This window comes from Schistocerca americana, chromosome 10 (assembly GCF_021461395.2).
Source record: "Schistocerca americana isolate TAMUIC-IGC-003095 chromosome 10, iqSchAmer2.1, whole genome shotgun sequence".
In the NCBI taxonomy this organism is placed as follows: Eukaryota; Metazoa; Arthropoda; class Insecta; order Orthoptera; family Acrididae; genus Schistocerca; species Schistocerca americana.
In genome coordinates, this window is record NC_060128.1 from 180455743 (window position 1) to 180480273 (window position 24531).

The window sequence follows — 24531 nt, forward strand, 5'->3', positions numbered from 1 at the left end:
GTACTTCATATATTCCACACAAATTTCCCTACAATAAGAGTAGCAATCTACAACTGTACGCTCACTCACACGACATTCATTCACACACAGGATACCTCCAACACCAACAGTATGTAATTTTTATATCATCCCTCAAGGCGAGCTTAGATTTCTCGAACCATGTTCTTTGTCTAATGGACCGCCACCACTGATCCCATACAGATAAGTTGTGAGTACGACAAGCACACGAACTTGTTAGGTACATATGTTCGCCGCACTCATGACGTCGAAGGTAAGCAGCAACAAGACAGGCGTTCGTAAACATCGAATGGTTGCCATCATGTCTACGCCCTTAGCCTCCTTTAAGTAATCCATATTCATTTGAATAGATAAATCCATACCCACAAACAAAAATGAGAAACTAAAAATTCTTCTAAAATAAAAAAACTATTTGTCCAAATTATCTCAAACTCACTAAGAATGAAATTAAGTGCTGAATGAATTGAAAAGAACCAATTATTTAAATCATTGCACATAAAAATTTTTTTTTGCAATATCTAGCTCTGTCTTTTAAAACAACATTCATTTTTTTCAGTGTACAATGATGACTCTTATCCATAGCGGATCACCCATTTATTATCTATGGCTCGAAAGTAAATACGTATTATCTCTGATTACCCTATGACGTCATTGGTCAAAGCCGACGGATTGTATCCCGTTCTTCAGTAGACCCCAGAACTGAATATGTTGTCCCGTTGAGGGTGAAACCACTCAGTGATATTTGATTTGTGCAGCAAGAATGAAGGTAAATTTGAGTCATGACTGTTTGTGTCAAAGCTGAAATAAAATGAAGTCATAATATTCTAAGATAACGGGTGGCTTAAGGTGTATACAAAGATACCAAGCAATGAATATAGGGAAAAAAATAAGCTACTGTCTTTTGGAGTTGAGTTTGCCATTAGGCGTCGTAAATCTTGTCCCATACTAACTTGAGTCCTGTATGTGTAATAAATTAACTTTGAAGTTATTTTGATGTCATAAGTGTAGCTTATTTGCAAATAAATACAAGAAGTAGCTGCGAGTCTGGTTTAGGCTGTAAAGGAATAAGTGAGATTTTGAGGCTATGTGTTAAATAATAAAAACTGTGGTTTAAGAAATTACCACAAAAAACTAATAATTTCTATCTCCTTAGTTACCTCAGACTACACTATTGAAACTTAACACCCAGAAGTTGGAAAGGCCATCCCACAAACAAGTGTTAGGAAAGTATATACTCTGGACATGCCATTTATTGTGTTCACATTCAGTGTGTAATATTGCAGCTATATTTGAATACTACTCAGTCTATGAATTGATGGTACACTGTTTACATTAAATACACCTTGTTATGTAGGCTCATAATGAGGATTCATTGAGGTTGTGGAAGATGATAGAAAAGTTTGAAATGTTATTTTTGTGTAGTAGAAGCTAATTTTCATACTTATTTCATCTTCTTACTGTCAGATATTCATCCAGGTATCATCTCACAACAATATAGGATTTATCATAATACAATGAAAATAAATAGCTCAAATATACATTGACAGCATAGCGTAATTGGGAAGGGGGGGGGGAATCTACTCACCAAGTGGTGGCATCAGAACATAAACATAGAAGGTGGATTTTGGACAAGTCACCCAGAACCGCAGATCAGGGGAGACTTACTGGGGGACTACACTGGACGAGATTTACAAATCTGAGAGCTTGAAGGTGAAAGATAGGGTAATATGCAAGTCAGAGGTTACCGCTAAAACATTGTGCACAAGTTAATAAAAGTGAAAAGCGAAGTGTGTTGTACGTAACACAGGTGGGAGGGGGACAGTGAAAAATAGACTGGTCAGATGATGAAACATGTAGAAAACTAAAATGGCTTGAAGAAAGGAGTACTTACCTTACCTTGAAATGCTGGGACTGATGAAATAAACATAAATTAAGGCCAAGTGGGTGGCGATGACCAAGGACATGTAGAACTAGTTCCCACCTGCGGAGTTTTGAGAAATTGCTGTCTGGGAAAAGAACCTAGATGGTGCATGTGATGAAACAGGCACCACGTCATGACTGTCATGTTGTACAGCATGCTCTGTCACAGATTATTGTATGTTGCTTGTGTTGACCCTCTGCCTATGCCCGTTCATCCTAACTGATAACTTGGTGCTAGTCATTCTGATGTAAAAGGCTGAACAGTGTTTACATAATGGTTGGTATGTGATGTTTCACAGTTGGCTCTCCCTTTGATAGTACAGTGCACTTCGCTTTTCATTCTTATTAACTTGTGCATGATGTTTTAGCTGTAATCTGTCTTGCATATTACCCTGTCTTCCACCATTAGCTCTCAGGTTTTCAAATCTCATCCGGTGAAGTCCCCAACAGTCAGTCTTTCTAGTAAGTCTCCACTGACCCGTGGTTATGGGTGACTTTTCCAAAATCTACCCCTTTCTCTAAACCTCTCCAGTCCTTATCCTTGACCCATCTTCCTTCCCCTTGAACCCTTCTGCTGGTAGGAGCCACTGGCTCTGAAAGGTAGCATAAGTATAATAAGTATAATGTTCTTTTATGTGTGCTCTCCTGCTGCCGCTTGATGAGTAGATTTTTTTGTGTGTCCAGTTACATTAAGTTGTCAAATATATGTTGGCTACACATAGTGACTTTTTCTTACCTTCTCCATTGTGACCTCTTCATGCAAGAGAGATCCCCCTGCGGGTTCGGGGGCTACAATACGCCTGCGGTATTCCTGCCTGTCGTAAGTGGCGACTAAACGGAGCCTTGAATGTTTCGGCCTATATGTAATGCTCCCCTCTCGGGTTTGACCTCCATATTTCCAAATTCTTCCGAAGAGCGAGCCAATTGGGGAAGGGCGCCTTACATGGAGTATTGTGTTCATTGTGCATTGAGACCTTTAGCCAGCTTTCTTGTTGTCGCATTGCCGTCCCGCTCGTTCTCCATCTCTTGGGCGAGGATACATTTGAGCCCCCTGACAACAGAGGGATCGCTCTGCTGATGCCTGCGCCATTAACTCCCCATGTATGCCAAGGAGTAGATGCCTATCTCTCTGGGGCATCGGGACTCCTGGCAATGGCCATCCTGCCAGGTGGCCCTTGCTGAGGCTGGGTGGCGCCCGTGGGGAGGGCTCTTGGTCAGAGTGGGGGGCATCAGGGCGGATGATCTGCAATGAGGCGTGGTACACCATATCTTACTGCTGGCCAGCGACCAGCAGTCTCTAAGTGTTCTCGGACTCAATTTAACGCTCAGACACACAATCCCTAATTGTTCCCCTCATGGGCACACCGTGGAAGGAGCGTAAGGCTCAGGATGGCAGTGACACTTATTCGCCCCTGGTTTCTAATTTGTACAAGAGCTGATGGGGAGTCTTTCATTTCAACAAAGCCTCAATTCTTTGTAGAGCATTTAGAGGACAAGTTTGGGTAGGTGGACGGCTTAACTAAAATGCGCTGTGGGTCAGTATTGATAAAAACGGCATCCTCTGCCCAGTCACGAAGGTTGGGGGATGTTTCAGTTACCATCACCCCATAAGAGTTTAAGTATGGTCCAGGGTATTATTTTCCATAGGGACTTTGTTTTGCAGTCTGATGACAAGCTGCACGTCAATTTAGAGCGTCAAGGTGTTCATTTCGTCCGGTACGTTCATTGGGGTCCGAAGGATAATCTGATTGATATCGGTGCCTTCATCTTGGCCTTCGAGGGTGATACATTATCGGAGAAGGTCAAGGTGTTGGTGTACCGCTGTGATGTCAAGCCCTATATCCCTCCCCCAATGCAGTGCTTTAAGTTCGGCCATATTTATTCCCACTGTACTTCCAGCCTCACATGTCGAGATTACAGATGCCCATCACATCCCAATACTTCATGTGCCCCACCTCCCATCTATTTCAACTGTGGAGAGCATCATTCACCTTGCTCGTCAGACTAAAGGATCTTATAGAAAGAGTGGAAAATCATGGAATATAAGACCCTGGACTGACTGACCTATACTGAGACTAAGAAGAAATATGAACATCCTGTGCGAATGACTTCCTCGTATGCCGTCGCTATGACAACCATGATAGCCCCATCAGTTCAGCGAATCCCGGTCGGCTCACCGAGCCGTACAGCTCCACTTGCCCCCTTGTCCATGGGGACCACTACCTACCCTGTTGCTCCTGCGCCACCTACCTTGGAGCAACACCCACCCCCCTCCCCTCCACCCATCGGGGATGGCCGTCCCCACTTCTAAACCGGAGAAGCGTCCAACTTCTTCGGCTCCTCTCGCTCGCAAGCGGTCCATTGGGTCTCACCCTTCCCAGTTTTCTACAAGTGGGAAGGATGACACTCGGCAGTGGCATAAGTGCCCACAAGCAGCTGGTCGTAGGGATTCGCGATCCTCCTCCGGCCCGGAGACTGAATTGGCGAAACCCTCCCAGCCAATGAAACCCAGGGAGCAGCGAGAAAAGTCCAAGAAGAAGAACTCTGAGCTGAAGGAACTTGTGGTGGCACCCACCCCACCACGACCTACGAGCTCTGCGTCTGAGGGCGAGGTAGAGATTCTGGCGTCCACTGAGGACCTAGATCTCGCTGGACTCTCAGACACAATGGATGTCACTTGCACAGGTACTCAATCGGTGGTGGCAGCAGGTGACCCAGCGGCGTAATCTGCCTCCTAAATCCCTTCATGCCTTTCTCGGTCATGGACAATGTCATCCTCCAGTGGAACTGCAGCGGTTTTTTCCACCATCTTGCTGAGCTCCGACAATTTCTCAGTCTTCACTCTTTCCTCTGCATTGTTCGTCAGGAAACTTGGTTTCTGGCAATGAGAACCCCTGTCCTCCGTGGCTATCGGGGTTATTATAGGAACTGGGCAGCTTCTGAGGTGTCTGCATCTATGTCCTTCACTCCCTTTACAGCAAGTCCGTCCCTCTACGAACACCTTTAGAGGCTGTTGCTGTTCAGGTGTGGATGCCTTGGGCTGTTACTGTCTGCAGTCTCTATTTTCCACCAGATGGTGATGTCCTGCAGCATGTCCTGGCTGCCCTGATAGCCCAATTGCCACCACCTTTTCTGTTACTGCGCAACTTCAACGCCCATAACCCTCTGTGGGGTGGATCAGTGGCAACAGGCCAAGGCAGCATTGTTGAACAAGTATTGGCACAACTCGACCTTTCTCTTTTAAATAATGGTGCCTTAACACATTTGAATGTGGCGCATGGCATGTACTCAGCCATCAACCTTTCAATCTGTAGCCTTAGCCTATTACCATCTGTCCAATGGGGTGTGCATGATGACCTGTGCAGTAGTGACCACTTTTCGATCTTTCTGTCACTGCCGCAGCGTCACTTTTCTGGGCGCCCCTGCAAGTGGGCTATGAATAAGGCTGACTGGGACTTGTTCACCTCCATTGCCCCTATTGAGCCCCTTTCCTATGATGTCATTGATGCGATGGCTCACTCGGTCACCACCGGCATCATTACTACTGCAGAATCTGCTATTCTGTGTTCTTCTGGGTCCCCTTGGCAGAGAACTGTGCCTTGGTGGTCGCCCGAGATTGCTGAGGTGATTAAAGATTGCAGGCAAGCACTCCAGCGTCATAAATGGCATCCCTCATTGGAACACCTCATTGCCTTTCAACGGCTCAGTGCGCAAGCCCGCTGCCTCATTCGCCAACACAAGCAGGAGTGCTGGGAAAGGAATGTCTCCACCATTGGCCTCCATACCTCTACATTGCAGGTTTGGGCCAAGATTAGGTGACTCTATGGCTATCAGACGCCTGACAGCGTACCTGCGCTTTCACTGAATGGAGCAGTCTGTACTGACTCCGACACAATTGCAAACTACTTAGCAGAGCATTTTGGTTAGAGTTCCACTTCTGCGAATTACCCACTGGCCTTCCGCTCCCTGAAAGAGCGAATGGAACGTCGGAGCCTTTAATTTCACACGCGCCACCCTGAATTGTACAATGCTCCGTTCAGTGAGTGGGAATTCCAAAGTGCCCTTGCCGCTTGCCCTGATACGGCTCCTGGGCCAGGTCGCATCCACTGTCAGATGCTCAAACACCTCTCGGCGAACTTCCAGGGACGCCTCTTAGACCTTTTCAACTGTATCTGGGTTGAGCGTGAGTTCCTGTCGCAATGGTGGGAAAGCGTCGCAATCCCTGTGTTGAAACCTGGCAAGAACCCACTGGAGGTGGACAGCTACTGCCCGATTAGCCTCACCAACGTTCTTTGCAAGTTGCTTGAATGCATGGCGAGCCAGAGGTTGAGTTGGCTACTCGAGTCTTGGGGCCTTCTGGCTCCGTCTCAGGATGGGTTCCGTAAGGGCCGCTCTGCCGTCAATAATCTGGTGTGCCTGGAGTCTGCCATCCGTACGGCTTTTGCCTGCCATCAGCATCTGGTCGCCATCCTTTTTGACATGCAGAAGGCATACGATACAACATGGCGACATCACATACTCTCTACACTTCGTGGTTGGGGTCTTCGGGGTCTGCTCCCGATTTTCATACAAAATTTTCTGTGGGTTCTTTCCTTCCGTGTGCAGGTTGTGGCCTCCCAGAGTTCCTCCCGAGTTCAGGAGAATAGGGTACTGCAAGGATCTGTCATGAGTGTCTGCCTCTTTTTTTATTGCAATTAATGGGCTCGCTGTGGCAGTGGAACGTCTGTCTCATCTTCCTTGTATGCTGACGACTTCTGTCTATAATATAGATCCACGGGTGTTGCAGCTGCTGAACGGCAGCTGCAGGGCACTATCCGAAAGGCACGGTCTTGGGCTGTGGCGCATGGCTTCCAGTTTTTGGCTGCCAAGACCTGCGTTATGCATTTCTGCCTGTGAAGCACTGTTCACCCTGAGCCACGGCTTTATCTTGACAGCGAACCTCTTGCTGTGGTGGAGACGCATCGGTTTTTGGGATTGGTTTTCGATACCCAGTTGTCTCGTCTGCCTCATATTCGGCAGCTTAAACGTGCTGGCGTCATCTTAACGCTCTTCGTTGCTGGAGTCACACCAGCTGGGGTGTCGATCAGTCTACCCTTCTATGGCTGTACTAGGCGTTAATTCAGACACGTCTAGATTATGGGAGTCTGGCTTATGGTTCTGCATCCCCTTCTGCATTGCGGTTGCTGGACCCCATTCTTCACAGCAGGATCCAACTCGCCATTGGAGCTTTCCGGACGAGCCCTGTCAACAGCATACTTGGGGAGGCAGGTGTCCCTCCATTGCAGTTCCGGTGCCAACAATTACTGGCCACTTACGCTACACACGTTTGTAGCTTGCCCGGGCATCCCGATTATCGTCTCCTGTTCCCTCATTCGGTCGTCCATCTTCCGGAACGGTGGTCCCGGTCAGTGTTTAAGATTGCGATTCGTGTCAGAGCTCTTATCTCTGAGCTTGAGGTTTTCCGTCTTCCACCTCTTTTCCGGGCCCCTCTGCGTATACCCCCATGGTGTGTGCCCCGCCTGTGCCTTCAGCTCGATTTGGCACAGGGCTCAAAGGACTCAGTCCCTCCTGAGGCCCTACGCCGCCGCTTTATTTCAGTCCTTGCCGAAGGTTCTGACGTTGTCTATACTTAGGGTTCGGTGGTTGCCGGTCGTGTTGGTTATGCTCTTAGTCTAGGGGATCATTATGAACAACACTCATTGCTGGCTGCCTGCAGTGTTTTCACTGCCTAGCTGGTCGCCATCTCTCGCACCCTAGAGTATATCCGCTCCTGCTCAGGTGAGTCCTGCATTATCTGTGATGACTCCATGAGCAGTTTACGAGCTCTCAACTAGTGTTCCCCTCGCTCTCATCTGGTGATGACTATCCAGGAGTCCCTCCATACTCTTGCCCATTGCGGCCACTCTGTGGTCTTTGAGTGGACCCCGGGTCATGTTGGCATCCTGGGAAATGTACATGTTGACACACTGGCCAAACAGGCCGTCGGTGCACCAGCCTTGGAGATTGGCCTTTCTGAGAGTTACCTCAGGTCAGTTTTGCGGCAGAAGGTACTTCGCACCTGGGGTGAAAAATGGCGCGCCCTCCCTTCACCCAACAAACTTTGGGCCATCAAGGAAGTTACCAGTGCGTGGTGCTCCTCCTTGCGGGTCTCTCGCAAGGACTCTGTTGTCCTCTGCCGGCTGCGCATTGGCCACACCTGGATAATGCACAGCTATTTATTGTGCCACAAGGACCCAACTTTATGTTGCTGCAGGTCAGCCTTGCCGGTGGTCCACATGTTGTTGCACTGCCTGCTTTTAACTCTGCTCAGGCAGACATTTGCGCTGCCTGGTACACTTCCGGCACTTTTATCAGATGATGTTGCGATGGCAGATTTAGTTTTGAGTTTTATCATGCAGGGGTTTTTTATCGCTTGATCTAAGTGTTTGTCCTTTATTTTCTGTTGAATCTGGCCTTTGCCCTAAGATTATAGACTGGGGTTTTAGTGCGTTTCTTGGTGGTTGGCTTTTTCCCTTTTTTTCCTATGGTCAGCCAACCACTGTCACACTCAATGTGATTTTAATTCCTTTTGTCTGGTCTCTGTCTGTCTTTCTTGTCCTGTGTCGTCTCTTGTCATCTCCATTGTTTGTTTTTATTCCTTGTGGGGGTTTCAGGTTCGTGGAAAAAGGGACCGATGGCCTTGTAGTCTGGTCCCTTCAACCCCACAAACCAACCAACCATGCAAGAAAGTGAAGTTCTTGTGCAATGCAAAAGACTTGTAGCCGACATTCTTCAATATTTTTCAGCAAAAAAGTATCGGAATATGGTAATTGTAGCACTAGTTACCTAATTAAGTGGTCGTTTCTTTTATTGTGTTAATTGTCAGGTTATGCGAGTGTGAAACTGAATAAATACGTTTTTCTGTGCACATTTCACCTTAATTTACTCTGGCAGCTCCAGTGATTGTATATTTTGGGGCAAATTCTTGAAGATATTAGGGGGAAACGAGCCTGTCAAAACAAAAACTATTCATTCAGTTGTGCATAGAAAGATGCAAGTTTGAAATTATTAATATAATACTGCTAGTACAGTTTTAGACATAGACAGACAAACAACAGTGAAGAACTCAACTTCATCTTTTTTCTTTCGAGGGTAACAGAGCCATTGCCCTCTCTCCAACTTCGCGGTATTTTCTTCCTGTATGGATAGGTATTGACTCATTTCAAAACTCACCATTTTTGTGCCTTTATCACTAAGTGTTAATCTTCCACAGTCATACAGTTATGTATGATATATATCTAGGATGATGATTACAGCAATAAGAACCCGAATGGGAAGTCGCACATTACAAGTCAAAAAAGTAAGAGTTCTACAACTGACTCATTATAGATGATATTAGATTTTGAAGATGAAAGTGTCAAAAAGTTAACATAGTTTTCTTATTTTCATTCACTTTTCATAGAGGGAAAGGGTTGTTGTGCACCAGCCAAAATGCTGTTCTCGAACATGGTAGGAATTGGTTGACGCCCATAAGGAGCTGGAAATTGCCCTGACTAATGTCATATGATAGGTAGCTGCTGCGAATCAGTATGTTCGATGAGCTCCCGAGAGTTTGTGTACCTATGGTACCTGTACCCGAGGTACCTCAATTATTACCCTCTCCCGTGGATCCTGTCTCCCCTGCAGAAAGTACAGGATCCACTTGACTGCAAGTGGTGTGTCAGTGGTAGATCTAGGCGGTCTGTACGGAGTGGACTTTGGCCACGGAGGACTCTGGATGTTGTACAGAATCCCGTAATCAAGTTTGAGTTGCTGTCTGTGACACCAGGTGCACACAGTGTGTATGCTTTGGGGACCTCCGTCAACATGGTGAAGAGGTTATACCTGCAGCCATTGAGGGAACAGGGTGCAACTAACTGCAGATTGTGAAACACGTTGGAACAAACAATGCCTGTCATCTGGGATCCTGGTCATTTCTGTGACTGGCAGAGAAGATTAAGACGACCAGCGTTGCACGTGGAGTTTCAACGAAGCTCACAATTTGTCACGTTGACCCAAGACTGATCATGGCACTTTGGTTCTGAATCGAGTGGAAGGACTGGACCAGATACTTAGAAGGTTCTGTGACGAGCTAGGCTGCGACTGCTCGGATATACGCCATAGGGTTGAGAATTTCAGGGTCCCCATAAATGGGTCAGGTGTGCACTATGCATCAGAAGCTGCTACTCAGGTAGCTGACTGTGTGTGGGGTGCACACAAGGATTTTTTTAGGTTGGGTGGCTCTCCATCCAATCCGGTAATGATAGCTGTATGAAACCCATAAAAAATGCCTCCCACAGGTGAGAGTATTAAAATCCTAACAGTAAACCACCAAAGCATTTGCAACAAGGTGCAAGAGGTTGAAGCACTCATGAAAACTAGTGAAGCTCATGTAATATTAGGTACAGAAAGCTGGTTGAAACCCGAAATTGGTATCAGTTGAGGTTTTTGGGGACAATTTAAGTGTGTATTGAGAGGCTAGCCGAATGGGAAATTGAGGTGGTGTATTTGTTGCAGTTGACAAGATACTCAAATCAATTGTGTCGCAAGTGAAACTGCAAGTAAGATTGTTTGGGCATAAAATAGTACTCGGATCCTTCTGTCCCCCCCAGACTCGTCTCCTGATGTAACTGAAAACTGTAGAGGAAGCCTCAGTTCACTTGTACATAAGTTCCCTAGTCACACTGTTATCATCGGTGGAGATTTTAATCGTCATACAATTAAGTGGGAAAGTTACTGTTTTGTTAGTGGTGGCCATGATCAGACATCCTGTGAAAATGTACCTAGAACAGATAGTTAGAAATCCCACTCCTGGTGGAAATATGTTGGATCTAATGACTACGAATAGACCTGACCTCTCTGGGGATGTCGGCATTGAAACTGGTATCAGTCACTGTGACACAGTGTGGCAACAATGGTTACCAAACTACAAAGGAGAACTAAAATAAGTAACTCAACTATGTGGAAAAGATAGAATGCTACCTACGATAAAGAAGATGCACAAAGCTGCAGACAGGCACGGTTAAAGCATCTCGGACCGGAGTGCTCTTTACTGACGAAGGCTGTGGCCGAAAGCTATACGGTGCCTGACTGCAACCTGAAGTGTCGATTTATGTGTTCATTAAACTAGATAAAAAAATCAGTAGTGTCATATCTCAATGATGAACTTGAAACTTTCAACACAGTGAAGGAGAATGTTGAGAAACTGTGGCGCAAGTTTAAAAGAATAGTTGACCGTGCGCTGGATAGATATGTTCCCCGTAGAACAGTCCATAATGGGAGGGAACCTCTATGCTATACTGTCACTGTAAAGAAACTTCTTTGGAAGAGATTACTGTATAATAGGCGTATAACAAAACTTAGGGCTATAGGTAGGGAGAGGCTGAATGAAACGTCTTTGGCTGTCAAGAGAGTAATGTGCGATGCCTTCAGTGACTACTGTAGTAGGATATTTTCAAGTGATCTGTCACAGAACCCAGAGAAATTCTAGTTGTACGTAAAAGCTGTTTGTGGCACTAAAGTTAGTGTCTAGTCCTTAATGAATGAGACAGGACTGAAATTGAGGGTAGCAAAGAAAAAGCTGAAATGCTTTAACTCCCTTTTCACATGTTCCTTTACAAAGGAAAACTCAGAAGAATTGCCCCAATTCAATACTTGTACCACTGAAAAGATGAGTGAACTAAGTATTAGTGTCAGTGGTGTTGAGAAACAGCTGAAATTGTTAAAACTGAACAAAGTTCCAAGGCCAGAGGGATTCCTGTCAGATTCTATACTGAATTTGTATCTGAGGACACAAGTCACACCTGCGCACAAGAAGTTAGTAGAAATGATCCCCAAAACTACTACACCTGTCCAGTACCCTTGACATTGATTTGATCTAGAATCTTAGAATATATTCTGAGCTCAAACATAACGTGTCTTGAACAGAATGACCAGTGCTAACCAGCATGGCTTTTGAAAACACCGATCATGTGAAACCCAATTCGCACCTTCCTCACACAACAATACTAATGCTTTGGATCAAGGCAATCAGGTAGGTGACGTATCTCTTGATCTTCAAAAAGCTTTTGACTCTGTACCACTCCTACGCATACGATTGTATGGGTTATCAAGTAAAATTTATGACTGGATTGGCAACTTTTTGGTAGAGGTGATGCAGCATGTTATCTTGGTTGGAGAGCCATCATCAGATGTCGAAGTAACTTAGTGTCCCCAGAAAAGTGCGTTGGGACCCTTGCTGCTCATGTTATATGTTAGTGACCTTACAGAGACAATTAATAGTAAAATCACGCTTTTTGCTTATGGACACAGTTATCAATAATCAAGTAATATCTGAAAGAAATTGCATAAATATTCAGTCAGTTCTGGGTACGATTTCAAAGCGGTGCAGAGCTTGGCAACTTGCTTTAAATGTTCAGGAATGTAAAATTGTGCACTTCATGAAACAAATAATACAGTATCCTATGACGATAATATCAGTGAGTTGGTGGTGGAATCACCCATCTTGTACAAATCTCTTGGTGTAACACTGTGTAGGCATATGAAATGGAATGATCACTTAGGTTCTCCCATGGATAAAGGAGATTGCTTACAAATCACTTGTGCAACCAATTCTGGGATATTGCTCAAGTGTGTGGGATCTGTACCAGGTAGGACTGACGGGACAGTGAATGTATACAGAGAAGGGCAGGATGAATGGTCACAGGTTTGTTTAATCTGTGGGAGAGTGTCACAGAGATTCTGAAGGAACTGAACTGGAAAACTTATGAAGAGAGATATAAACTATCCTGAGAAAGTCTATTAACAAAGGTTCAACAACCAGCTTTAAGTGATTACTGTAGGAATATACCCTATAGGGATCGTGAGAATAAGATTAGGATAATTACTGCATGCACAGAGGCATTTGATGAATAGTGGCAGGGGACTAGAAATGTGATATACATATTGGAAATCTTAGTAAAAATTTTGCTGCTTAAATAATTAAAAGGAAAATTTTGAAAGAATGATTAAAAAAAATTGGAAGGTACACACATCCTGAGTGAACTTTAACTGGCACTAATATAAACAGACCTTCAGTATTCAATACATGTATTCAGCATTTCACATTTGTAAATTTACAAACATCCTTTTCTTGTTACTGCTAATGTACATGGAGATTGGTATTACAATACGGGTTCTGGATTGCCCCTCCTCTGCTCACGCGGATTCTTCTAGTTAGCTTCGATCCTCTTGATGTAGGATTCTCGGCGTGATGTGGAATAATGAACAGAATATGACTGTGAATAAACTTTGCTATCGTGATAACACTTTTTAATATACAATTGGAGTACTCTTTTTTTTTTTTTTTTTTTTAACACTATTAACTCAGCAGAACTCGCAATACGTCCACCCGCTATTATGTATTGAGACGAACAGATTTTTTTAACAATATTAACTTGGCAGAACCCGCAACACACCCGCCGCTATCACTTCTAAAGACAGACAGAAGAGAGTGTAAAAATTTATCAGTTGAAGAGCGTATCTTTACTTGGTCTGCTTGTGACCCTAGAGTTTCGCTGGTACAAAATAACATACTATTTTTTTATAAAGAAAAGAACAAGAGAGAAAAGAAAGTCATAATAATAATAATAATAATAATAATAATAATAATAATAATCTTACATTACATTGATCATTCTTCCCATGCTCTATATGTGAGTGGAAGAAACCCTACAGAAGCTTGTAATATGTATAATATGTTGCCACCCTAGAATCACTTGTAGTCAGCTCTTCAAAAGGTTGAGCATCTTGACTAAAGTTTTGTAGTATATTTACTTGCTAACAAAGTTCCAGTGAATCAGTTATAAAACAATAGTAGCGTTTATAAATATAATACCAGAAGGAGAAATAATTTGCTCTATTCATAATTCAGTGTGGCACAGAACGGAGTACTCAGCCATAAAATCTGCGACTGCGTGCCCATAATATAAAAAATTTCAAGGGTAATGAAATTAACTGTAAACACAAACTACATGACAACTCCTATTTCACTTCCATATCAATTGATAGCTTGCAATTATGATCACCTGAACATGTAAATAAGTGACTGTCCTGTTGCTTCTTCCTTCCTGTTCAGGGTGGTTTGTTGGTACCCCTTTTAACTAAAATTAAGTTTTGCCACAGTGTTTTGCCCTCCAATATCTGTGTAGCTACGTTAAAAAATGATCAGTTTTTGGATGGACTGAAGCGTTTGATACCACTCCACCATTTCAACCAAACTGTCAGCTTTTGATTCAACTTAAAGCTAGGGCTACCCATCAGATTGGTGTGTAACCACAGCCAATACTCCAAAGTGTTATACACATAAGAGAATTGTGTGGTCTGTTTTATCTCTGTTTGAGCACATATGATGGCAAACATGACACCAATTTTTTTTTTGGGATGAAGCAGACATCCAGTACATTCGTCAGCCCAAAATTTCATTAACGTAACCTGCAGGAAGTATAAATAATAAGTTAGTGGTTGTCAGCTTTGACCAGCGGCACTGTCAACTTTCCATTCATTCACACTACGTGATGAGTACGGTGACTGAATTGCCAATTGATGGTGTGTATTTTAGCTAAGAGTATCAACACCTCCATAGGCATAAACTGTATTCGGTGTGAATGTTCTTCTTATTAATGCTTCAAGCATATTCAAAAGAGTCAAAATTTCAGACCACACCCACCTTCCTGTCGTCCTCTCGACAGGTGGATGGGTCTCTATCCGATGTCTGAGTGAGCTACCCCTCTTCACAACTTTTCCTTTCTCTGGAAGAAACTAACAATTCCAAAACATACATAATAGTTTCTTTTTCCTATTTTTAAATGTGTGTATTATCAGTGCTTGGAATTTAACCCCAGTGGAAGTATGGGCAAGTAATTCTGTCGGTTTGTGGTAAAGCAGTTTTTATAATAGGTGAAATTTTTGCGAAATTAGGTAGGGCAGCCTTCACATTATTAAGGTCATCATACGCTGGATGTCAACATAATGGAAGGAGATGTCACCATCAAATGGCGGTGTGTTCAAACTGGGCAGTATGTTGTCACTTCGCTTAGCCCAGTATCTAATGGGGAAGGTGAAGTTTTGAAATACCATCTGTGATACAGTAAAGGGATAATATATCAAAATTAAGCAACTTGCAATGATAAAGCTTATTACTTTTCAAAGCAATATTCATAATGAATGTTCATGGCAGAGATTATCTGGTAAATTTTCCATATTACTGTAAAGTAGGATATGCATGCTGAGTGTTCGATACAAATTTGTTAATGTATATAGGCAGTTCATCCATTCTGGGTATAAAGTCTCGACAAATTTTGCCTGTTACCGACATTGGTCCTGGCTGGATATTGATCCCATGATTCTAAGACTTTCAAGAATGTTTTAGTTTCAAGATTGACATTGGGTAACACATGCAAAAGAAATATTTTTGTCTGATATGATAACAAATTAACAACTTTCAGATTTTTTCTTGTACTTGTACTGTGAAACCTTGTTTTCTTGTCAAATTTCAAGACTCTGCATCAACAGAAAGTACACTGTTGGTTGTGATGAGCGAGTTTGCAAATATAAAAATACATGTTGTAAATGGCCATATCGTTTTATTGCATTGACTTAGAAGCTCAAATTTCTTACACTGCCAAGGGGCTGTAGACCTTACTATGTAGCATAAGTTTCAACATGATACGTGTACCTGATCGTGAGAAAAAAGGGTTTTTAACAATCGGGCGGAAGGCCAACAGGTGATCCTATGAAGGTTCTGTTTTTACTGGTTGAGGTACAAAACCCTAAAAATGCCTTGAGTGTCATCCAAACATTGCAAAACATCTGGATTTATTAGCTGGAGCGAATCTCTGGGCCTACAAACAGAAACACAACAAACCAAATTTAGAAAACAGCAATAGTTGTTTTTTGCTTTCTTCATTGGGTTTTGTTTCATTTTTAGTTACCAGATGATGTCAAAAACAACAGCATTTTTCTCCTTTGGCACAACTGACTTTGCACCATTAAAAAAAGTTTTTATTACAATTTTCATCTTTGTTCTTATTTGTGCAAAGTGTAAAGGTTTTTCTCTGTGCAGTGACTGCAAAACCTGAAATTTTGTACATTATTTGCTCTCTTCTGTGGAAGAAAACTCATAGGAAAATATCAAAGTCCCCAAGTTTTGTTCTCAAAACTGACAATGAAATAAATTCTGAGTAGACCCAAAAGCACAAAATCTGCTACTTTAACAGAAGTGAACAAGGCAAGAAAAGGATCAACTTCTTAAATCAGTTGACAATGCCACTCGCCCCGAACAAATCTCAGGATCAAAACCTTCTTCCCTAGAAATACAGGTGCCAGTTTATTTGATGAGCTGTGTGCACACTATCTTTTGAAACGCACTGTCAAATGTTTTTACAATCCGTTCTATCGAACGTCAGTTGACCTTCACTTTCCCAGCATGCTTATCTGAGAAGGACCATTATGATAAAGAAACCTTAACACATCACAGTAAGTGTCTGTTCTGCATGAGCCTAGCACTATAATGAGGTTGTTGAGAATAGTTGCAGGTTTCATGTTAAAACATTCTGATTTATTCCTGTTCTTTGTGTTTGTTGACTTTCTCAATTTTTCTTAATTTTATATTCATAAAACTTCCTACATGTGATACAGTATCATTTGTTATAGGTGGGCCACCATTTCTGCCAGCAGATGACATTTAGTGGCTCCAAGATTGCTGCCTCACTGTGGTGCAGGAACCTCATTCCCAACACAACTATCAGCTTCAGTGACAAGGTATTGCTCTGCTGCGACACATCTCAGGTACTGTACACATAAGCGGCTGCCAGACACCTGCTGAATCCACCACAGTTGTGAGTAGGCTGTTCAGTTCATAATTCTTATAACAGCTAACTGTCTCAGTTGCCAGCACACAGAAACCAATGAAATTAACAGGAAGAGGCTGCAAAATCACTTTGATTGGTTAAAAAGGGGCATCTGAGCATTAGCTTAAATTTTTAAGTTCAGTGATGGTTCGTTGTGACATCTTGTGAAACAAGAATCTGAAGGCCTCCTTCTAAAGCAGCCAATTGCAGTAATATGTACACTTACCCTTGTCCGCTTCTTTTATTTGCTGAACAACTCACACGGTAAGGTTTTATTTTTAAGTCATGAAGGATGCGTTGAAACGACCTGCAAAACATTCCACATTGCTGTGATAATCGTTGTATTGAATTGTAGGGACTTCTTTCAATGTGTGCCATCACGTTTGCCACAACTTCAGGTGTACGTACAGTCGGTGCCTCATTTCTCTTTGAATGCCTGTGGAACACCACTTTCTCACTAGATCCTTAATCGTTGATTTTGCAGGAATATTACTTCATGGAAACTTTTCATGAAAAGTGTCACGAACAACTTTAATGGTTTCAGACCGCACATATTCGACAATGGACACAAGTTCTTCAGTGGAGTAAGGCATGACAGTGAAGTACACGGTTTAAACTGCTTTCTGTATGAACTACTCACCTGGTACTGCTGTTGGAATGTGGCAAAGAAATTGACAAGCTAGTAATGCTACTCATGCACGTTCGCATTCTGGTTCGGGCCAGTTTTATGTGCGCCACTCTGTAGTTAATCGTCAAGTGAATGTTTATCTTGATGGTGTAGAGACAGCAACCAGCCACAAATTTATTTTAAGTTCCTTTATTCAAAAGGTACCATTATCAGTTTCGAATTATTACAATTCCTCAGACGGCTTTCGTGCTTTCATTAGAACATGTGGTGCATTTTTTATTGATTAGTTGTCCTAAAATATAAATAATACATAATTATAAGCATGCCACACACGTGGCTGCGTTACAGATTTGCATTGTGATGTGACTTACATGAAATGTCAGTCTGGACTATTTGTTTTCATAGTTATCGTCCAACAAATGATGTTCGTAGTATTCACCACAGTCTTATCATTGTACACACAAATTTGTATCATTGAGCACTTTGGATTTGTAACAGAATACATTTCTGACATGCTTCACATGTTTTGATTGATACAAAATGTTTACAAGTACACGAGTGTCAAAGATGCTATGAGATATTGTAACATTATAAAGATGTCCCATGTATGTAAAAGGATCATATATTCACTTGCAATTGAAATGCATTTCGTTATATATATAATGAACACAAATACTCCAGACAGACTTTAGCTGGATATCAGCTGATTTGATTAAGCTTAATCAAGTCCTTAAAATGCTCGCAAACATAAGAATGGCGTAGCCAACTTTGATTCCATAAGAAACTGTTGTGCACAGTGACACACAGCAATCAGTTGCAATTCCATTAGTTTTTATTACTCTTGCATGTCTAGATTTAGGCTGCTTCCTTCTGCCTATATGCCAGTAAGATCATATGGTAACATCTACTGCTGTGACTTTGTTGGACTGTAATTCAAATGCACTGAAGATTGTTCTCCTTCTTCATAGGCAATGGCTGGTCTTTCATCTCTGCGAATATATGTTCTGCTTTGTGATAGGCAAGTATCTAGGTATACAGTTTACCCAGGTTGGATGTTTCATCAAAGATACCAGCTTTTATGCTTGTCTGAAACTTTTGACATCTCAATTGCTTCAGGCGATTTACTGTGGGATCCAGTACGATCAGATACGTGGTGATAGATTCATGGTCTTGTAAAGCTCCAAATCGATATGAAGTGTCTCTTGAGGTGCTCTAAAAGATTCCAAGGGATGATAAGCAGCCTTGGGAGGAATCCTGCTGACTCTAGAATATCCAATTTAAACAGCACTAATTTTATCTGTCTCTTTATTCAATGCAGACAGCCGTGTGTAGCGTAGAGCTGTAGACTCCGTTTTAGTCATTTCCAAACAGATTACGTGTATTTATTTTCAAATCAGAGGTCATAGACTTCTTGGAATTATAACTCTCAACTCTCTAATAATATAATGATGTTTACTAGAACATAATATGTGAATGTTGTTAACATTGACTTGCTTTATGTCGATAACGGTAAAGCTAACTTGTTGCTTAGCACCCTAAGGTTTTGACGATAAACGCTCAGTTTTTCACTCTTTGTGTATCCCTATGGGTACTAAACTTTGGTATAATTTAATTACCATAGGGACATGAACTCTGTTGTCTGCCTTATCAACACAACAATTACTGGGATAATTTATATAACAGAAACTAATTTAGCATGGTAGATAATGCTCATATACACTGATCAGCCAGAACACTATAACCTCCTACCTAATACCGTATTTACTCGAATCTAAGCCGCACCTGAAAAATGAGACTCAAAATCAAGGAAAAAAAAATTTCCCGAATCTAAGCCGTACCTGAAATTTGAGACTCGAAATTCAAGGGGAGAGAAAAGTTTTAGGCCGCACCTCCAAATCGAAACAAAGTTGGTCTATTGTAATATGAGACACAATTTAGGTAGAAGAAATGACGATATAGCTACAGTAGTTTGGTTCGAGTCGTAAGCTTAGCAGTTAAGCTTTACCAGGTAGCCATTGCTATGCGTCAGGCGTGCTTCGTCTGGTTTGAATCAGTTGCTTATTTTTCTTTGATCTGGTAAGTACCGTTCTCTTTGTTATAGGTGTTAACGTCACTGTAGGCTGAAAATGCATTATTGTACTATGTCATGCATTGTTTGTCGCATTCTGATAATAAGTGTTTACGACCTGTCGCCGCTCGCAGCATGGCTTGCTTTTGTGCGCGCTACCGCCGCTTACAATAAAAAAAAGAGAGGAATTGTCTCATTAGCGAAACAATGGCAAGAGACTGCTGTTTGTTTTTACTTACACTGCTGCTTTCTTTGATAATGATCAACAAGAACCAATTAGTAGACTGCGTATGATAGATGTTCTGAACGAGAGTTTAGCTAAAATTGTTCTCTGTTTGAAAATCTTTGCAGGTGCCTCTTTTGTACATTACATTCTGCACAGTAATTAGTCATCTTAGATTTAAAAATCTAGTCAATTGCCGTGCTTCATTTCTGATTGTATCACTATTAGGTATAAGAATAATACAAATATAAACATGACATGATATGTGTATTCTTCCGCATTTGCTGCTGTCTCACACTAGTTTCGTAGGTAATTAGGCAGATAGGATTTAAATGAGACAGCAGCAAACACGAAAGAATACATGGCAAAATGTTTATATTCGTATTATTCTTATGGTGAAGAGAATACAGTATGTGATTCGCAATTCATAAAAGTTCCTATTAGCAACCATCTCTTCTCACAGGTAGGAAAAAATTCAGAACGTAGAGTTGGCCATACTGACAAACATCCCAAATAGTCTTGTCAGTCGGATTTTCGTAGTACGTTGAAATGCTGCTACATTCGAAGATGAACAACACAGAATTTGTATTTACTTCGTTGGATAATGTATGAAAATGCAGTGGTTGAAACTCGGGGCGGAGAAAAAAAGCAAGTCTTACACTTTTTTTTTAAATTTATTTACTGACGCAGAGGTTTTGTCGCCAGTATTTATTTTTGTGCCTGCAAAGCATGCCTGTGTAGCGCTACATATATTCGACGGCAGAAGTTAGTTGTGGCGGCACCTACCATCATTTTTCAGAACTTCTGGTTACTTTCCACTCGATTCTAAGCCGCAGGCAGTTTTTTGGATTACAAAAACCGGAAAAAAGTGCGGCTTAGATTCGAGTAAATACGGTAACCAGTATGTTCATCTGTGGAACAGACAACTGTGGCGACGCGTCATGGCGTGGAAGCAGTGATTCCTCGGTAGGTTGCTGGAGGGAGTTGGCACCACATCTGTACACACAAGTCACATGATTCCTCTAAATTCCGGGAGGGAGGCACTAAGCTCTGATATCACATTCAGTATTCTTGGCCTTGTGACATAACGCATTATAGTGCTGTAAAATACCACTGCCGACAGGAAACGAGATGGTCATGACGGGGTGTATATGATTTGCAACCAGTGTACAATACTCCTTGGCCATCATGGGGCCTTGCACAAACTCCACTGAACCTATGGATGCACACATGAATGTACACCAAGAATAGTGGAGCCACCGCAGGCTTGTCTCTGACCCCGATTGTTCAATTGGTTGATTTTTTATTAGTCCAGTTACATCATACAGCAGAAATTGTGCAACTGATATTGGACAGGTCAAAGAAAAGTTGAAGTAGTTCGTAGTGTTTGCAAATAGTAGCAAATTAAAATTAGGTACATATTCTTACAATTTTTAAGTAAACTTTTTGTTACATATTCAGGCATTATTTTACAGAATTGAAACAGTGCTTTATTAGAAATGCCTACAGTTCAATTTTAAATTTTGGATACATAGTGATTGATTTCCTCCGACATCTTATTTTGTAGCATTACACCAGTGTTAATTATGCTCCTCAGATATGCTGTAGTTTTGTGATATTTTGGTAAATATTTGACTTCCCTCTGGTACAATAGTTTTGTGCATTTTTGTTTTGTAGTAGTTTGCCCACTTTCAAGAGGTTGTCTCTGATGAACAAGACAGTTTCATAAATGAACGAGCTTGGAACATCCGGAACACCAAGCTTAGTAAAATGAAATTTACAGGACTCCATCTTTTTGAGGCCACGAATTATTCTTAGAGCTCTTTTTTGCTTTCTAAAAACCTTTATGCTGAAGCCTGTGTCCCCAGAGAAATAGCCCATACTGAAGCAGTGAGTGGAACTGTGAATAATATGCCTACAGTACTGTTGTTTTGCTTGTTGTAGACCTTAATATTCTTAGACCATAGCACATGGATGCCCGCATCTCGTGGTCGTGCGGTAGCGTTCTCGCTTCCCACGCCCGGGTTCCTGGGTTCGATTCCCGGCGGGGTCAGGGATTTTCTCTGCCTCGTGATGGCTGGGTGTTGTGTGATGTCCTTAGGTTAGTTAGGTTTAAGTAGTTCTAAGTTCTAGGGGACTGATGACCTAAGATGTTAAGTCCCATAGTGCTCAGAGCCATTTGCACCATTAGCACATGGATGAGAATTTTCCTAGACAAGCTGTTTGTGTGTGTGTGTGTCCCACTTGAAGTCTTACCCAACCCACAAACACACAGATTTTGTGACACTTAAATTTTGTAGGGGATAATTTTTTAATCATGCTTCAACACACATTTGGTTAGTTGGAGGAAATAAATGAAAGCCGACTCACACTGTTTTTCCCGTATTTATTGTGACTTTTTTCTTTTTTAACCACTAAGTTTTTTCATAGGACTTTCTGCTGTTGACTGCAAAGTTTCTGGACTGGATCCAGTCAGCAAGAATAACAGTGGACCTAAGATTGAGAGCCCTGCGGTACAGCATATTTTATTGATAATTCACTAGAAAGGAGGGCATCGTTTCTTCTTTTGTTCTTGGTGTTGAATTCATACTGAAGTGATACCTTATGCCTGTGGTTTTTTGGGAATGAACACAACCTGCTATGTGCTATGACTCTTACTCATCTTTCTAATTTTTCAAGCGGAATCTTATGGTCTAAGAGATCGAAGACTTTTGACAGGACTAGAAAAATACATGCTGCTAATTTATGCTGATCAAGGGATTTTTGAAGTGCATTCTATGAATTCAAAAATTGCTGCCTGTGTGGATTTAGACTTTCTAAAACCACATTCTTGTACAGTAAGAGGTAAGTATTTATTTATTTATGTATTTATGAAACTTAAAAGCCTGTCATAAAGAGTTTTTCTAGAATTTTTGAGGAGCAGCTTAGCTGTGACACAGGTCGCTAATTTGATAGTTGATCAGGAGGATGTCTTATTGCCAGCGGTGAAATTTTTGCTTTTTAGGAAAAAGTGGTTCACTTGTGAAGGAGACAGCATTTAGGACACTTGTGTGACCTATTCTTGAGAAGATTGTTCATTTATGAAACTGTCTTGTTCACGAGAGATCTGTACCATATCAGATTGAAGGAAGACATTGAAGCAATTCAGAGGCGTGTGGCTGGGTTTGTTACTGGCAGGTTCGAACAACATGTAACTGTTACAGATATGCTTCGGGAACTCAAAAGGGAATCCCTGGAGGGAAGGTGATGTTCTTTTCGAGAAACGCTATTGAGAAAATTTAGAGACCCGGCATTATAAGCTGATTTCCAAACGATTCTACTGCCACCAACATGCATCGTGCATAAGTACCACGAAGATCAGATATGCAGGGGTATACATACAGCCATTTTTCCCCTCACTCTATTTGCAAATGGAACAAGAGCGGACATGACAAGTGGTGGTATAGGGTACTCTCAGCCACACACTGTGTGGTGTCTTGTGGAATATCTATCAGCAGCAACAGGAAAAAAAATCGGTATTATTTTATGGCCAAAGTCGGTGTTATTTTTTGCACTTTTTGATGTTATTTATCGGTGTTATCTTCTGACAAGCTTTTTCTATTATCAATTATCTATTTTTGTCATATTTAACCATTTTTCAAGGGTATGTTTAAAATGGAACTATTCCTAAGATAGGGTGGGGCAAACATGAGACAAGTGTAGACAAAAATTATTGTAACAAAAAATTTTGACGCAAATAATTATTTAAAAATAAATACCAAAAGTAAAAATGAAAATAACAGTAGACAATTTTTCTCACAGACTTAAATATTTATGTTACATAGTTGAAATTTCTTATGGAATAGCAGTAATGAAATTTCGAAGAAAATCTGTTAATGTAAAGAAAAATCTTTGCCTCTGCAGTGTTATTGTTAATAAATAAAATGTCTTGGCTACATTCCCAAGAGATTTTTCTGTATGAATATCATCAAAATATTTATAAACATTTAAGAAAGGTATTTCACTTGGGTTAAAAATACGACAAAATTCAATTTTCATAATTTTTTTTAATGTTCACTCACATGTTGCTTGAAAACAAAGTTTATAATATGTTTCAGTATAATTGTTGAGTTTTAAATTCTGTTTCCCATCAGTAACACAGTATTTTAATACAAAAATACTTCCTGTAACTGGTAATAAGGCTAAAAGTAGTAAACACTTGAAAAAGTGAGAATATGCAATTTTTTTTTATAAGAAGAATAAGGAATGCACGCAGTGGGACACAAACCTACATCCATTCATATCGTAAACCACGAAAATATCCGTTACGTTATGGCTTACTCAATCGGCTACTGTCTCAATGATCACATTTCTTCAAACTTTATGTCGTTGCTGCATTATTAACCACATTTAATGTGCTGGATGATGTTTTTGTGATATATTTTCATGCCGCCATTGCTTAGAAATGGCATACTGCGACACATACACTACAAAAGAATTAAATAATCGAAAATCACACAGTGGTCGTTCGTACGTGCTTGCAAATGTTGATAGTTTAAAGGCCACTAGTGGCGTCACGACTGCTAAAAGTAGCGTGACAGTTGAACATGGAACGTTTCACCATTAAATATGTCACTGAGATCATTAGATTTACGACACTTCGAATGAAGACGCAGAGAAATTTTGTTGAATAACGCTGATTTTGCGTTACTTCCTTAAAAACAGCCCAATTCACATTACTTCCTTAAAAACTGTTGAATTAGGGTTACTTCCTTTAAAACCACCAAAT

At 41.4% G+C, this 24531-nt stretch overlaps 1 long non-coding RNA gene across 1 annotated transcript in view; it reads left to right on the forward strand.

The window, feature by feature from the left end:
* The window catches only part of LOC124552729, a 184723-nt gene that overhangs the window by 3879 nt on the left and 156313 nt on the right, over nucleotides 1-24531 (forward strand). Inside the window, exon 2 of the long non-coding RNA XR_006967969.1 lies at nucleotides 16648-16755. This is a non-coding gene — a long non-coding RNA (uncharacterized LOC124552729). The remainder of the gene's footprint in view (nucleotides 1-16647; nucleotides 16756-24531) is intronic.